The sequence below is a fragment of the Galeopterus variegatus genome, unplaced genomic scaffold (assembly GCF_000696425.1).
Source record: "Galeopterus variegatus unplaced genomic scaffold, G_variegatus-3.0.2 Scaffold5128, whole genome shotgun sequence".
In the NCBI taxonomy this organism is placed as follows: Eukaryota; Metazoa; Chordata; class Mammalia; order Dermoptera; family Cynocephalidae; genus Galeopterus; species Galeopterus variegatus.
Window position 1 is genome coordinate 39,028 of NW_007731239.1, and position 17,501 is coordinate 56,528.

The following is a 17,501-nucleotide window of genomic DNA, read 5'->3' on the forward strand; positions in this document are numbered from 1 at the left end:
TTTTTTTATCTGTAGGACCCCACCTCTGAAAATCACAAGAAAAATCACTAGGAAATGCTTTAATATAAAATATACAAACTTCTCAGTATGAGGACTTCCACAGAACAGGAAGAAAGGGATGGCAACTAAAACAAATTTTCTTAAAAAATAACATTCCCCTTACCTTGTTCCTGCCACTCAACACTCAAAAACAAATCTGTACAAAACTAGGAACAACAAACACAGAAAAGGACCGGAGAGGATGTTATGTTGCAAAGTCTTATGACCCACTCTAAACTTCTGTCCTCGCCAACAACCTACCCTAAAGGAGCTGAGGGTTCTCAAGTCCACTGAAGAAAGTGAGCAGTCTCTGATCACCACCCCTGCTTCGCCAAGGATGGCCCCAGGTCACTCACTGTCAAACTTAATGGAATTGACCTGGACAGAGATGGAACCTCCCCGGTAGCTGCCCCACTTCTTCTTGGTTTTCTCATGCCAGAAGGACTTGCCCTTGGTGAACTTCAGAACCTGATTGGCTCGTTCTCCCCAGCCTCCAGCTGCACCTCACTTGGCATCAAAGGAGTTGTCTGCTACTCATGAATCTACCTCAATTTCCTCCTCCCTGACCCTTCGAAATGGTGATGATGCCCTTTTTTCTCCTTTCTTCCTTTTTGGAAATGTGTTGGGGGTCTGGAGCTTTATCTTCTTGGCTTGAGGTGTCTCTGTCTCCTTGGAAGCCTCATTCTGCTTCCGCTTCTTTCCTGAACCTGGCTTGGAAACTGCCACTGCTTCCTTTTTCTTTTCTTCCTCTTCTTCTTCCACCTCCTCCTCTTCCTCACTTTCCCTGCCTGCTTTTCCATTCTGAGCAGTCGGCATACAGGTGCCATTGGCCTTGGGGGCTTGTGGTTTTAGATTGCTCTTTCCCTTGGGCTTCTCTTCCTCCTCCTCACTTGAATCATCAGAGGAGGAACTGCTGCTGCTCTCGGCCTCTACTTTCTTTGTGCCTGCCTTGGAAGGGGCTACACCTTCTGCTGCTTTCTGCAACTTCTTAACTGGGGATTTAGATGTCTTCTCTTCCTCCTCCTCCTCCTCACTGCTGGAGCTGTCTGAATCAGAGCTGCTATCCCCACCACCCTGAGGAGCCTGTTTGGCAGGCACAGATGGAGCTGCTTTGGCAGTCACCTTGGACTTTGGGGTGACCACAATCTTCTTTGTCTTCTCCTCCTCACTAGAACTGCTCTCCTCCTCACTGGAGCTGCTATCCACCTTTCTGGTCAGAGGCTTCTGGCCACTGCCTGCAGGTTGCTTGGGAGCTGCAGCTGGCTTAGCTGCAGGTTGCTGCTGCTGCTGCTGCTGCTGCTGCTGCTGCTGCTGCTGCTGCTGCTGCTGCTGCTGCTGCTGCTGCTGCTGCTGCTGCTGCTGCTGCTGCTGCTGCTGCTGCTGCTGCTAGCTACTTTGCCATTGGCTACTTTAGGTGCTGCTCGAGCTGGCGTACCTGGCTTGGCTGGAGCTTTAGCCTGAGCTTTAGCTGCCACAGGTGTTGTCTTTGGCTTCTGGTTCTTTGGTGCCTCATCCTCTGAGCTTGAGTCAGAATCAGAATCAGAGCTCTTGGCCTTTTTAGGAGGAGCTCTGGCTGCCTTGGCTTGGGGCTTAACTCCCTTTTGGACAGGCTTTTTCTTTTTGTCTTCCTTCTCCTCCTCATCGTCACTGGATTCTTCACTGCTGCTCTCTGATGCTTTAGCCACAACCTTTACAGGATGCTGAGGCAGACTGGTCCGCTTGGCAGGTACAGCAGCCTTCTTAGCTGGAGGTCCCTGAGCTTTTTCTTCCTCCTCCTCACTGCTGTTCTCACTGGATGAGGTCTTCTTCTTAGCCTTCTTATTCACTGGTCCGTTTGCCTGTAACTTCCACTTCGGGGCCTTGGTGGACCTGTTGAGCCAGAAGCTATAGATGTCCAAGAGGGAAGAGGCATTGGCATCCTGCTGTGTCGCGCCTGTCGCTTTGGCGAACTTATTGGCCACCTCCGAGAGTTGGTTATCGCGCAGAAAGCTGAGCACGAGGGGATACAGATCGCTGGGAACCACGTGGCGCAAGCCAGCATCCGCCATCCTCTGGGTAATACGCGTCATTACCCCTAATAACTCTTTGAATGATGAACATTGTCTTCTATGCAAGATAATTTTCTGGTTACTCCAAAGTTTAAGCAAAAGACATTTTCATGTATATCCCATTGTTTAAAATCTTTATAAAATATGTGAGATGCAGTTTCTGCCTCTGTAAATCCAGGCTAGTGAACATGGTTATATTTTGATATTTAAATATTCTTTAATGACTGAGATCCATTTTTCTACAAACAAGCTCTCTGCAGCACATTGTCCATGGTATGTGTAGGATTATGGGACAACAGATCACAGAAAATTCCTCAGAAGCAGTGGTTTTTGTGTTTAATTCTTAACACAAACTTTTGGCTTTCTCCTAAAAGTAATATGCAGTGAAAAATTCTTTTTAAGGAAATGAGTTATGTTTAAACAAAGATTTAAAATTAACTGAGTAAGCAATGAGGATGCAGAATTTCCACAAGTTTCAAGATTAAGCACATTGAAGCTGGCTGTCAGCTTCTGAAAACCTTCCCAGATATGAGCAATACACAGATGCTAGACAGTAACTTTTAGTGGAAAAAGTCACTTGGGGTAATTTAATCCCATCGTGTCTCCCCGGGGCCGCTGGAGGCATTTAATAAACTGCTAATGCAAAACATCTGTAGTCATTACAAGTAGTTTCTAGGATACATACCAAATATTTTCTTTTTAGGAATCAAGACAGATTCCCCTAACCTAAAATGTACAGATAATTAATTCATTCAACAAATATTTATAGGATACTCCATAAATGGATTGGTGGGGAAAACAGACTCAGACTTTCTTCTTTAGAAATAACAAATTAATAAAAGGTTTCAAAATGTATATAAAATCTGTAGCCATTCCAAGGGTTGTAACATTCATTATCTATACATAATTAACAAATACCCACTATGTGCAAGGCACAATGCTAAGTAAGAAGATTTGATTTTTATCCTTACGTAGTTTTATTATAGCTAAACAAATAGATATTAAAGAAAAAATTTAAATTGATTTTTTAAGTAACAATTATTGTAAATTATGTATTCTCAACAAAGGTGGTGTCACTGCCTGCCAAAGAGATGAAAATTGGTTCCTGGGGGGGTGATGGTGGGCAAGAGAAATCTTACTCTATTTATGCATAAGCACAAATATATCTATCGGTAGTATCTATATCTATATATAGATATATAGATATATATACACACATACACATACATAGTATATAAACAGATATGCAGTATATTTGTGATAGTAAAATTTCATGGAAGGGGAGTGATTAGGGAAAAATATCTGAAAAGAATTCTTAGAAGGGAAGTGTTGGAAAAAGGACTGAGAATCACTGCTGTGAATGTTATGAAGCAGTACAAGGAGCCAATGGAGCACTGAGTAGGGGGCTTGTCCTAGGCTGGGAGGATCTGAGAAGGCTTCGCTGGGGATGTGACAGTCATTGGAATATAGATAATCACGGAAACTAAGAGAATGAATGATATGATCCAAGGAATGGTTGGGGTAATACAAAGAGACAGCCAAGGTCATAATTTTAAGGGACTCTGACATTTAAAGTTTGGGTATGGAAGATGAGCCACTACAGGTAATTGAAAGGAAATGACTAGAAAGGTAGAAAGACCAGAAATAGGGTAACATAGGAACCAAGAGAAAAAAGTATCTCAAGAAGGTGTGGATAGTTGATCTGTGTTAAACAGTGCTGAGAAGAAGAGGAATTAAAATGTCTATTGAATTTAGCAACAGAGAAGTCATTTACAGCACAAGAGTCATTGTATGCAAACCTGGAGGCAGACTGTGTGAGCAGAAGAATAAGTAGGAGTTAATGAAATGGATATAGCAAGAGCTATAACTTTTTGACAAGAGAATTATAGTGAAACAGTTGGGTACTGGGTACTACGTACTGAAGGCCTAGCTATGGTTAGTAACCACACTTATATAGGGGCATCAGCCTGCTCTGTGCCACAGGCTGGGTAGAGGCACATATGCTCATTTGCCTGGATACAGGCATGCGTAATGTGGATGTTTGGGTTCATCCAGGCTGGGAGTTTTGACAGATGTGTATGTTGAAAAGAGAGTGCAATGAGCTCAGGGTTGTCCAGGAAGAACGTGAAGAGGAGTATGATATTGGGTAAGTTAATTAGCTTCTTCTAGCCTCAGTTTTCCCCTTTGTGGAATGGTGATAATAATTTTACTTCTCTTATGAAGCTATTGTGAAGATTAGTGATTCTATATATACACATATATGTATGTATATATAATATATATTACATAAGACTTATGTAAGTTTTCCCCTTTGTGGAATGGTGATAATAATTTTACTTCTCTTATGAAGCTATTGTGAAGATCAGTGATTCTATATATACACATATATGTATGTATATATAATATATATTACATAAGACTTATGTATGCATGTATATATGAGATATATTACATGTATCACATATATTAAAGTGCATTATAATAAAATGCCATGTGTGCCTGGTAAATCAAAATGCTCAATAAATGGCAGATATTTTTTATTTATTATGATAGAAGATAATGATGAATAGAAAGCCAGAAAGATAAAAGAATACCATTAAATAATTTGAATGTTAACAGTGGAGAAGAATAAAATAAGACATGTGCCCTTTCAAATACTCTAATGATTTAACTGAACTGGCTGTACTATCAAAGCACACATTTTAAACATTTGTGTAAAAGGTGGAACTGCAGGGTAATTTAAGATTCACATATAGAAACATCCTGGCAAGATACAAAGAGACAAGTAGTTTAATTAAACAAACTACAATAGAAATCAATAGACCAGAACTCATGCTCGGTGTATCATTAAGCCAAAACTGAAAGAAATAAAAGGAACTATTCGAGCAGCAAGCAATCTCCTTTCAGTGTCTTATGACTACATTATTTTTGATAGTAAATAAAACTGCACCATACAACAAACAATTTTGACTCATTGGTCGTGTCTAACATTGATGAAGCACTCTGACATGAGGCAGCCTGTAAGTTAAGACAGTCTATGAAACACAGAGCATGAGCGACCAGCTGAGAAGGCTGCTTGACATCGGCATCAGTGAGCTGCACTCCAGGGAGACTCCTTCAAAGACAATGCACCACGTGTCCCATGAATGAGATGAATGTGGCTATCCACCCTCCAGACCTCTGTGGGACAAGCAGCCAGAACCAGGTCAACAGTGTGGGGGGCGAGGGAGAGAATAAACACGGATAATGTGATCACGTTAAGGAGAACGTTGGTTTTGCCTGCCCTTCCACTCGGGAGGGAGGGTCAGATGGGAGCTGTGAGTGCACCGTTTTCTCAGTGGAGATCTCAGTTCTCAAGTGTCTCTCACAGCGTGAGAGCAATCAAGACTCAAGGCAGTAACTGGAGGCCAGCGAGACCTAAGAAAGCAATATGTACATGATTTTAAGTGTTTCCCGGTCATTGAAAAAGAAGCAGAACACGTTGTTCCTGTGGCCAAGCAGGTGGGTGGTGATGCCTTCCTATGGAGAAGGAAATTGAAACATTAATTGAGGACCACAGAGAAACACTGTCTGAAAAATAATTGGAGAAACTTATAAAACCATTTACAAGAGATGAAGATGATGACTTGAAAGGCGAGACCAGTAAGCCGAAATCTTAATAAAAGTGCTGAAGGTTTCAAAGCATTAAAACACTTGAACAATTTAATTTCTGAAATGAAAGCAAGCCTCAAAATGGCATGCTTTACAGAGGACTGAAAGGGTAATTTTTATTCTATGATTTTTACCTTATCTATCCACTGACGTTATCCTTGGTGTGGTCAGCATGTTATTTTCCTATCAATGATCATCTCCCCTTTTTCCCTTGCCCCAAAATTCCATTATTATTTATGGGAACAAAGTGCCCAGCTAAAACATCACCTTCCCAGACTCCCTTGACACTTGGTATGTCCGGACGACACAATTTGATCTAATAAGATGCTGGTGGCAGTCCACTGCGGAGGGACAGTGAGAAAGTTTTACTGCCCATAGGAGGGTATAGATATAGATACAGGGGCTGAGTCCACTCCTCTCCTTTCTTCCTACCCAAATACCGACATGGTATCTGGAGCTGTAAGAGCCATCTTCCAACCATGACAAGAAGATCAAGAGGATTTCAAATGTGTTGACCCAGATACCACTAAGTCACCAGCAACTGTCCACCATTGGACTTCCTCTCACGCGAGAGAAACAAGTTGCTATTTATTATTTGTTCGAGCCACCTTAAGAGGATTCTGTTACTCATCCCTGCCTGAGGTTCATTGCCACTTTACCCATTACCACGGAGAAGCAAGCAACGCACCCTTCAAGAGGGTCATACTCTTCATCTAAAGCTTTTTTTGCAGTAAGCCAGATGACCAAAAGCTGACAATCACTCTTACTGTGCCTTTATACCACACTGAAGTATCTTTTCACTGATTGCTGAGTGGGGCTGGGTTTCCCACTCCCTTGACTATTCTCATGATGTCCTTAGCCGAAAAATACTTTTCTTTCCTTTTCAGTGCATCGAATCCTTTAAATGCCAGCTCAGCTGCCCCTCCATAACGAAGCCTTCCCTGGTCCTCACTTGGCTATCACTAATTGCTCCTTCTCTTGTGCTTGCATAGTATACCTACCTCATATCTTGGATGAACACTTATTTCATTTTATGTCATGACACTGGTCACTGACTGTGCTCTGCCTTCAGCACAACATGAGCTGCTTAAAGACAAAGACCATGCCATGGGAGTCTGTGCTTTTCTAGACAAGCAGCACAAGCTTATATGTTTTGAATGCAATTTTATTTAAGCGGGAAAAGCTGTGGGATGAAAAAGAAGCTTCTGGAGGGGAGAGGTCTGAGCTGGTCAGCGGCAGCTATACCATTGTTACCATTTGTTGTCCAGGAGAAGAAACAGTTAAGGCTATAGCTGTAGGTCTCAGAGGAAGAGCCTCTTAACTGCTCTTCCACTTTCTAACAGCTCTCTCTCTTCTCTCTCCAATTTAGTGCAGTCAAATCAACTGCCCAAAGCCCAAGTGGGACAGGTTTCTTGTCTGGTTTATAACCTCTGATGAGTTCCTGTTTCTTACAACAGAAAGTCCCACTTTTTAACATGAAAATCAGGCTTAGCCCATCTCTTTACCCTTGTTTGTGGCTTGATAATTTTTTGAAATACTAATTTGTGTTTGTCCTTCCCATATTTCCCCCTCCCCTCTATTTTGAGCAGGAAGCCAAGCCCTTCACATGTCCTATACATAGAGTCGTATATCTACCACCATAAGCAAAGATAGCACAATTTAATCACTCCAAAATTTCCCCCATGCTTCCTTTTTATAGTCAATCCATCCCCCAAGCCTCTTGCCTTCCACTGCTCTCCTGTACTTTTGCCTTTTCTAAAATGTCATATAAATGGGATCATCCAATAGATAGAGTTTTGGGTCTGGCTGTTTTCACTTAGCAAAATGCATTTGAGTTTCACAATAGAGAGTTTTCATTGGATCAGAAGCACAAGTTGCCTTAAAGCAATAGCTATTTCTGCCCTTTGTAAAAGCCTGACCTTAGTGGAGAGCATGCTGGCTGTCTTGTGGGGAGAGGGGCAGAGAGGAGTGCCCTGGAAAGAAACCAAGAAGGGGGCAGATTTTGTCCCTGACCTGGAGAATTTAGAGATCTAGGGTCCTTAGAGAACCAGAGTCATCCCTAAGAAGATGAAACACTCTCAGAGGGGATGGCTGTGCTGTGCCCCTATGAGGCAGGGCCCTTGGCACAAGGGCAGATTTTGTCCCTGACCTGGAGAATTTAGAGATCTAGGGTCCTTAGAGAACCAGAGTCGTCCCTAAGAAGATGAAACACTCTCAGAGGGGATGGCTGTGCTGTGCCCCTATGAGGCAGGGCCCTTGGCACAGAGGCCCACAGCCTCGGCAAAGATTCTCAGGCCTTCTCTATGGCAGGGAAGTTGAGAGTTGACATATTTTAAATGATCACATGGGAGGGGAAATTAAAAGTATCAGAGGTGATCTTAACGGACCAAGGATTTTTAGGCTTGCCTATATGTCCTTTACACCACATATGCTTCTTCAGTTCTTGAACAACCCAATAATGATGGAGGTGGTTTTCCTACCAGACTATTGTGGGAGCTCAAAGCCAGATTTAGGGAGTGAGTCGTAATCAATTGCTGACATCTATCGAGTGCTTACTATTTTCCAGGCATGTTTCCAAGCACTTTGTGGATTAACTCATTTAATTCTCACTGCACCCCTACGAGATGCATGATAATATTATCTCCTTGTTTTTAGGTGTGGAAACTGAAGCACAGAAAGGTTTCATAGAGACTGAATGTGGGAAGCAGGATTGGAACGCAAGCAAATCTAGCTGCAGAGCCCATGTTCTTAACTCCCTGCTAAACATGTTACCTTTTCAACCATGGGTTTAGAAATTATGAGTCAGACTCTGTAAATCACCTTCTCCAGGAAAAGACCACCACAGAATAATAAAGTTTGGTTGCGTACTTCCTATTCACAGCTGTTTTTCTGTTGAAGGGCCATCTAGGTGGTCCTGTTTGAGCTGCTACCTGTCCACACCTGACCAGATTTTAGCTTGAGAACTGAAACTAAACCACACAGAGCACAGTGCTGGTGAGTGATGAGTACTAACCAGTAATAACTAACGCTTACTGAGAGTCATGCTCCAGGCTTTTACAGACACTGTCCCTTCTCTCTGCAGTAATAGAGCTAGGATAAGAAACCAAACAAACTAGTTCCAGAGCTGACACTTGTCACTTTTAACTTCCAAACATAGATTTGGGGCCAGAAGCCATGTTGAAAGGTGTGCAAGAGGTAGCATCTCAATGAGAAAATGTGAAAGAGAAAGGCAGAGAGAAAAGAGGTCACATGGCAGAGGGGCAGAGGAAACACTTTCCTTCTAGAAGCTTCCCTGCTGCAACCCTCAGTGTGCGTGACTGAATGTGGGTAAATTGCACGAGTTGTCCTCTCTCAACCTTACAATGAGCACTCTCACTTTTCCTATCATCTAGCTGAGGTGAACACTTTCTTGTAAAAAATGAACATACCCTGAGATATCTCCCAAACACATCTCCATTATCATTTTTTGTATGCCTCCCCCATCCTGTACATCCATATGTAACACACCATGGGGTCTGGAGGTACCTGTGCTGGAGCAGCATTAACTGAGGTTGGGCTCTTTGGAAAGAGAGAAGATACTACTCATATGACAGTTCTTCAGGGAATGGAAGCCTCTGAAAGGTGGTGGAAGTTTTCCAGTTCACTTACTTTGATACATTAAACCCAGGTGGTGGCAATTGTAATAGTCTTGAGTTCCCATTTCTTTTTGCCTCCAATGTTTCATAACAAGCACCCTTTAAAGCCTGGCTTGATATTAACCGGGGTTGGGTCATATAGACATGGGGAAAGACAGGGCAATAGAAGATGAAGTTTCATTTAACTGAGTCGCTCATCATTACAAATCTTCCAAACTTAGCAAGAAACAGTCTGAAGAAAGGTTTTTAAAATAAGATGTCACATCTGCATATGAAGCAATGGATGAAAGGGGAGTGGTTACAATGTCTTTCCCTGTTCAGCATTCCTCACCCTCCTTTTGATACTGCAACAATTATTTGCTCTGGGAAAACCTGCTGAGGTTGATAATCACACCCCCCTCTCACTCCCAAGTATAAGAAGGAACTATGACCCAGGCTGGTCAGCAGAATATCTGATTCCCTACAAAGAGTGACTGGTCCAAAGGCATGTGACCCAAGCAGGGCTTATCAGTTCTTCCCAAGGATTGCTCTAGCTGCCTGGACAAGGGCATTTCTGTCTCCTTCTGAGATAATGCCTGCTAAGGAGCTCCCTGAAGGAAACCTGTGCAGAGGGAGAGAGGTTGTTAAAAGCACCAGAGTCGGCCATGTCTAGACTTCTCAGTTATATGAGTCTGCAAATTCCCATTAAATAAAATTTTTTTTTTTCTTAAACCAGATTAATTTTGCTTTGTATCACTTGCCACTAAGGAGCTCCCTGAAGGAAACCTGTGCAGAGGGAGAGAGGTTGTTAAAAGCACCAGAGTCAGCCATGTCTAGACTTCTCAGTTATATGAGTCTGCAAATTCCCATTAAAAAAAATTTTTTTTTCTTAAACCAGATTAATTTTGCTTTGTGTCACTTGCCGTTAGAAGTGCCATGAAGAATTCACTGTTCTCATGGGGTGGAAGAGTCCATGTCTTCACTGTTTGTCCCTAACATTCCACATCACTAAAGCAGGGAGAACAGTTCTCAAGAGTCCACAAAGGAGTCTTTGTTTTGAGAGTGACCATTACTCCTGTATGACTCAACATCAAATGCCTACTTTATACGAAGTGGAAATTCACAGGACAGCAAATGCCGTCAATTTTCACTACCATGCAAGAGTTAAGAAAATGAGTATGCTCAAAAGTGTTCTTCCAGTCTGAATTGATGTAAGACATCTCTAAGGGCATTTAGTATCTCTCTCTCTTTTTGTTTAACAATCCAGGGACAAACACATTTTGTGAGCTTTTTATAGCTTTTTCCTCCATCCCTACAAATAGCACCAATATCACACAGTAAAGAAAAAAAACAGTGTCTATGAAGTTTGAATTATTCAGTGCCAAAGAGTATGTTTTTAGATGATGAACTGATTATCATTTAAAGGAAAAAAAAATCAAGTGTCAAAACCCCTATGTGCAGAGTGTTTTAGCTCAATTTGGGTATTTGCTAAGTGTGTTGTATGCTGCTTTGTCAATCCAAGTGACAGTTAATCAATACTAATCCGATGCTATTTGATTCTTCCCTGTCCCTAAACAGGATTAAGGTATACTATCTATGAACATATTTCATCTCAGGCTGTAAATCCATATGCTTTAATGTAAATGCATTAGCATCTCTTTTTAAATGGAATGCACTGTGTATACAAGGAAATAAAGATGAATAACCAAGTTATCCTGAAAAATGCCTCTCTGGCCCATTATGAAAATGTTTCAGCTTTCAAGGCAGCAGTAAGTAGATCAGGCATCTCTCATATTTTATATTGTGATCTATATCCCAGTCTCTGCAGGGACCTATTAACACTCACACTATCTATAGTCATACTGCCTTTCCTCGGCTGGGGTAGGAGAAGTTGCTCATTTATGTATTCCTCTGTTAGTTTGTTTATTTCTTCATTTTTTCCTTCAGTCAATAGTTACTGCCTGCTATAGGTTAGGTACTGTCCTAGTTTCTAGGGATATAATGGTGAACAACAATAATATCTACAGGTCCCACAATTTGCCCCCAAATTTTCCAATTTGTCCACAGCCAATTGGGCCAATACACACCTAACATACAACCTTGCTATCCTGGACCAGCTCGGCTGGTTTATACTCACTGAGATGGGCTGAAACAACAATTATTTATCTTTGAATATCACTTTACAGTTTCTGGGGATTTTCATACATACCTTTTAATTCTCACAAACATTTATATGATGGCAGCAGGGAAGAAGAGCTTAAGTGACTCATTTAAGACTGAGCAACTAACAGGTCCAGGGGTTCAGTATACTACTAATACTTGACAGGCTATGATAGTATGTACTGCACAGGTTACTATAAAACATCAATGAGAAAATGCAAGTAAAGGACTTAAAACAGAGCCTGGCACACAGGGAGAGTGTAGTAAATGTTGAGTTCTTGATAACTGTGAAGATGATGTGCTTGTTTAGAAACAGAGAATCCTAAGCCACTGTCAGTTTGTCTTTCTGTCCATCCATTTGTCCATCCATCCTTCCATCCACACAACAAACATTTATTGAGCACCTATGGCATGTTAGGTATAAGAAAAGATGCTGAACATTCATTGAATAAGCCCAAGCTCTCAGAGCTCTCAAAGTTTAGTTTTTCAGTCTTTGGTATTTGTATATGGTATCAGACTTCACATACTAAATGAGGAAAAAGTAACAGAACCATAGCCCAGACCAGGGATTGATAACCCTGGGGCCAAATCTGTCCTACCACTTATTTTTGTAAGTAAAGTTTTATTAGAACACAGACATACTCATTCAATTATGTGTAGTCTATGGCTGCTTTCCCACCACCATGGTAGAGCTGAGTACTGTGACACAAATAAATCTGTCCTACCACTTATTTTTGTAAGTAAAGTTTTATTAGAACACAGACATACTCATTCGATTATGTGTAGTCTATGGCTGCTTTCCCACTACCATGGTAGAGTTGAGTACTGTGACACAAATCCTGTGGGCCCACAAACCTAAAATATTTATGATCTGGCCCTTGACAGAAAAAAAAAAAAAATCTATTACATTCTTGCATCCTCTTAGCTGTTCCACCTTATCATCCCTTGGAATTGCAAAAGTAAAAAGGCATAGCTTACCCACATGGGATAATCAGCTTGTCTGTATCTGATGATATGCCCTAAATGCAGAAAAGTACTTCATGATTCTGATGTTGCCAACTTTCCCAGGGGAATTCCTTCCACTGACCTCTGCAGGAGGCTGGATAACCTTGTGAAAGCATCCTTCCAAAGCATAAACTCACTCTTCTGTGGTCCTACTATTCCCTTCCTATTTATTGTCTCCTTTTTATGACCCAAACATCATCAGCCATCCTTGGCTCCCTTATGATCTCATTCTTGGCCCAATTTTTCCCCATTATGTGACTCACCCGGCAGAGAACAGCATTCCTGTGTTTCACTCCTAGAATTCTTTTGATCATTATTACTTTGGCTTTTATTCTTGGAGTCTGTATAGGTTCATATGCTATTGTGCAGCTAGAATTTTAAAAAATATTATTTTTCATGAGAGTTTTAAGTATTCATTTAATTCTCAGCTTAAAGGAAACATTCAAGACTCTAACAAGTGCACTAATAGACTCTAACTGTACGACAGGCACTTCATCTGTACTGTCTTAACTGTAACAACCCAGGAGTTTGATACTATTATGACCTCCATTTGCACAGGAGGAAACAAGTTTTGAGAACTTAGCATATCTGAGCATAAGCTTTACATGGGTTGTCTTAATTCATTCCCACAGTGACTATCTAGGAATGCAGTATTGACACCCCCATCATACACATAAGACTCAGGGAAGTTACCAACTTGCTTTTGACCCTTCCTCTAGTGAGTGGGAGCAGCAGGACTTGATATTAAAATCTGACTGAGGTCAGAAAGTTTGTTCTTAGGACACTCACTTCAAGCGTACCCTATGGTTCATCCACATGGACATCTATCACTTCCTTCTTCCTCTCCATTGAATCAAATGTGGTGCTTGCATGCAGATCCCTCATTGAGTAGGCAACTTTAAAATATTTTGGGTATTCCTTTTCTGCAATTTGGTGATCAGAATGATAGAAGGAGATAACAATAACTGGCATAACAATGCCTTCTGCTCAAATGTAAATCAGCTTTAAGCTCTTAAGGATGCCTGATCCCAATTATTTCTTTGCTATCTCTTATTTTAAAATCAAATCCCAGCCCATGTTCTGACTGGTAGTACAAGACAAGTATTGGAACTCCTGTGTATTAAAAAACATATTCTCTGAATGAGAAGTTACCAATGGGTTACTTAATTTGGCCAAAGACATTTCCTTTACATATTAAATTACCAAGGTATTTCATCCTCTATATTTTCATAACTGATCCAAGTCCCTTTTGGCTCTTGCCAGTTCATCTTTGTAACTGATGGGATATAGTCCTTCCATATTGCAAATTTTGGTTCTAAACTTTTCCAAGCAGTGATACAGCTTTAATTTATAGTAGTGTGGATACCAGAACCCGGGTTTTCTAACTCATTGTGTAATTTTTTTTTTCTTTTCAATTACATGTTGTAGCATAGTTGTTAAAATGTTCTAACTTAGGGCTACCATCTTGGATTTCCCACCAATCTTACTGCGCGACACTAAGCCTTTTAACTCTTCTGTGTTTAGTTCCTGTACCTATAAAGTACGCATTATCCCCCACCCAACCTATTGCTCAGGTTTATCATGAAGACCAAGTGAGAGGTCAGTGAGCTTTTCAATCTGCACAGCAAAATACAAATGTTAGTGATAAGTGGCACCACTCAGGGAATTGTCCCTAGATAAAATACAGACTCCCTTTTAATCTTTCAAAATTGCCCCTTTTATAAGAAGGTCCCCTTAAAGTCAGAAGAGTGTGCTAAATATGATTAATTTAAGATTAAAGGCAAGACTTCTATCTAGGTCTGTTAAATCCTCTTTATATATGTTCTCATAGTTCTCAAAAAAATCCCACCCTAAGTCCCAATTTTCGGGACACTGGACACTAACAAATCAATAAGCCTGGGCTCATTTTTCTGAACCTTCTTACTCAGGCAATATAAAAACTCCTTCCAGATTTTCATGACTAATGGAAATAGCTTGAAAAGAATCTCACTAAATGGATGAAGCTGACATTCCCTCTAATCCATTAAAGCAAAGGACTTTTAAAGACCCAGGGACCCCACCAAAATACTTCTTGCACAGGGCAATAGATCATAACTTGAGGAATCATTTCAGGATTGGGCCAAGTCAGCCATAAAGCAGAAGAAAATGTCATGATTTCAGCACAACTCAGAATTTTAAAGAGGCAGACTATGAGGTCACACCTGTGTTACTGCAGGAGTCTTCAAGGCATGCTCACATCTAACACACAACTTGCCATTTTAAATACCTGGAACGACAGGCCCAGCTCATGCTTCGCCCCAATAAGAGTAGGTTTTTGTAACTGAAGAAATGACCTTAGTTCTCAGTGGAAAGGTGGGGGCTGGGGTGGGGAGAATAAAAAAAAAAGCCGTTTACATGTAATGAATGTGAAAGGTATAAAATCATGCTAAGTATGTGTTAGTGCTTAACAAATGTCGGTACTGCCATAAATCCCTTTTAAAGCCTATTTCGACTCTAAGATTATACAAATAAGGGAACTGGTTATCCATCCTGTGTGAAAGACATAATTTATGCTGTGCAAAGTAGGAATGGACGTGTCTTGCCCAGGCTGCTACATTCATTGCTTCACTCACGAAAGGAGGCCACTGTGCTCTCGCTGCTCTGAAGGGGATCAGAGACTCAAACCTCTGCCCACATCAGGTCTGTTTTCCCCTCTTCAAAGGACCTTCTCTTTCAGAGCTCTCGTCTTGAGTTTCTTGCTTCTGCTACTATTTTGTGACCAAGGCCCAGGCTATAGAGACAGCATGGTCATCCTTACCAGGGGTTAACGTTAATTATTTGACAGCTATGTGCATGGCCTGACATCTGTACTATAGAGGGTGAACAATGTAACCCGCACCCTTGAGCAATCAGAAAGAAGGAAACAGAACCTTCCAAGGGGAAGGAGGGCACAGAACAAGGGACATACGAGTTTATTTACAATGGCAGTTCAGTCGGTGTTCTGTACACGTTCCTTCTGGTCCAGGGCTTTTCAACCAACCTCAGCTGTATGAACAATTAGAGCCAATAATTCTTCATTGTGGGGGGCTGCCCTGTGCACTGGGTGATGTTGAACAGAATCCCTGTCCTCTACCCATCAGATGCAAGTAGCACCCTGCTCACCCCACTCCCTGAGCTGCAACAATCAAAGATGTCTCTAGATGTTGCCAAGTATCCCCTTAGAGGCAAGATCACAGCTGTTAAGAACTTTCCCCTCACCCCTGTTAAGAACCACTGTTTGGTCCTACTGTGTTAAAATGTCCTGCCTTGGCCAGCTTCAGCCTAACCCCATCCTCAGAATTCAGAGATAGGTTCTCATGAAACAAGAGGGCTTTCATCTGGTCCATAACATAAAATGATGTAGACATATTTCAGAATCTGAAATTATGTCCTGTTCTTGTTACATTTTAGCTGAATCCTCAGCTAATCATAGTGATTGCACATAATAGGTGCTAAGCACTTACTTCAGGACAGGGGGCCTCACCTTGAAACAGTGGACCCCAGGGATCCATGGAAACATTTCAGTGGGTCTGTGAACTTCAAAGGGGGTGGATTTCACATCACTTTTCAGTAATCTCTAACTGAAATCTAGCATTTTTTTTTATTAGAATGGAGAAAATAATCTGTAGTAATAATCACTCTGGGACTCTGTCACCAATAGAAATCATAGATTATTTCATATCACAGTCAAGATGTTGAAAACATCTCAAGATACTGTCTATGCTTCTTGCTACTTTGAAATGACAGTAGGTATTAGACCTACAACTAGATCTTTTAAAAATGTTTAACAAAAAAAGACATATTATTATATCAAAAAATTTTAAAAATATGTTGATAACGGTATGTAATTGGCTTTCTTTGGAAATACTGGGCATTTTGTTTAATAAAGTTAAAAATGTCATTCTGACAAGAGGTCCATTTTCTTCAACAGCCTGACAAAGGAGTACATGGCAGAAGAAAAGTGAAGAACCTCTGCTTTAGATTGACCATCTAACGTAAAAATCAGGCAAGTGTTAGGAATTCATAGTCAATCTCTTTGCCCATCCTGCATCGTCCCCAGTGGGGCTTGGGGGAGGGCCATACTCACAGTAGGGGTCTAACTACTAGTAGTGGGAGGTGTGGGGCCATCTCTAGCCTGAGCCAGTATGTGACACTTAGGCAAAAACACACACTAGCCCTGTGATCGTGGGCAAACTGTTTTACTTCCACAGGCTTAATCTCAGTAATCTCTGAGCTGGAGATTTTTTTCTTTTTTCTTTTCTTTCTCATTTTGAGTACTTTAGGGATGGTTTTGAGAATCAAATAAGCTGACAGCAAAAAGTGTACAAGATTCTGATCTAACTAAATGCCACTATAGTCAGCCCTCCATGTCTGCAGGTTCCACATCTGCAAATTCTGTATCCACACGTTCTGTATTTGCAGGTTCAACAGGCCACAAACTGAAAATATTTTAATAAATAAATAAATTTAAAAAACAATAAAAAAATAACAACAATCAAAACAATACAAGTAAAAATACATTATAACAACTATTTACATTGTATTATAAGTAATCTAGAGATGATTTAAAGTATATAGGAGGATGTGTGTAGGTTATATGCAAATTCTATGCCCTTTTATATAAAGGACTTGAACATCCATAGATTTTGGTATCCTCGGGGGTTCCTAGAACTAACCCCCCTGGATAGTGAGGGATAACTGTATGCAGATGTGATTATATGTTCAATGCTCTAGGATTTCGTTAGCTCTTGTGAATTATCAGCCCCCTTATGACTTGTAGTAGCATAGACTTTACCCAAAGCTGGCTTCTCTCACCCGTACAACTGTTCTGTCTGGGAATCATGAAAGAAAAGGAAGGCAGGGAAAAGACAGGGAGAGAAAGAGAAAAGGGACCATTTTATTTTATTTTTTTATTTTTTATTTTTATTTTGGTCTTTTCTCGTGTCCGGCAACGGATGGCAACCCT

General features: G+C 41.0%; 1 protein-coding gene and 1 pseudogene across 1 annotated transcript in view; both read right to left on the minus strand.

Annotated features, from left to right (window-relative positions):
* SGCD (sarcoglycan, delta (35kDa dystrophin-associated glycoprotein)) overlaps window positions 1-17,501 on the minus strand; it is a gene marked incomplete at its 3' end in the record, with an annotated part of 50,752 nt that overhangs the window by 11,089 nt on the left and 22,162 nt on the right. The window lies entirely within an intron of this gene.
* LOC103604407 lies at window positions 388-2,087 on the minus strand (annotated as a pseudogene).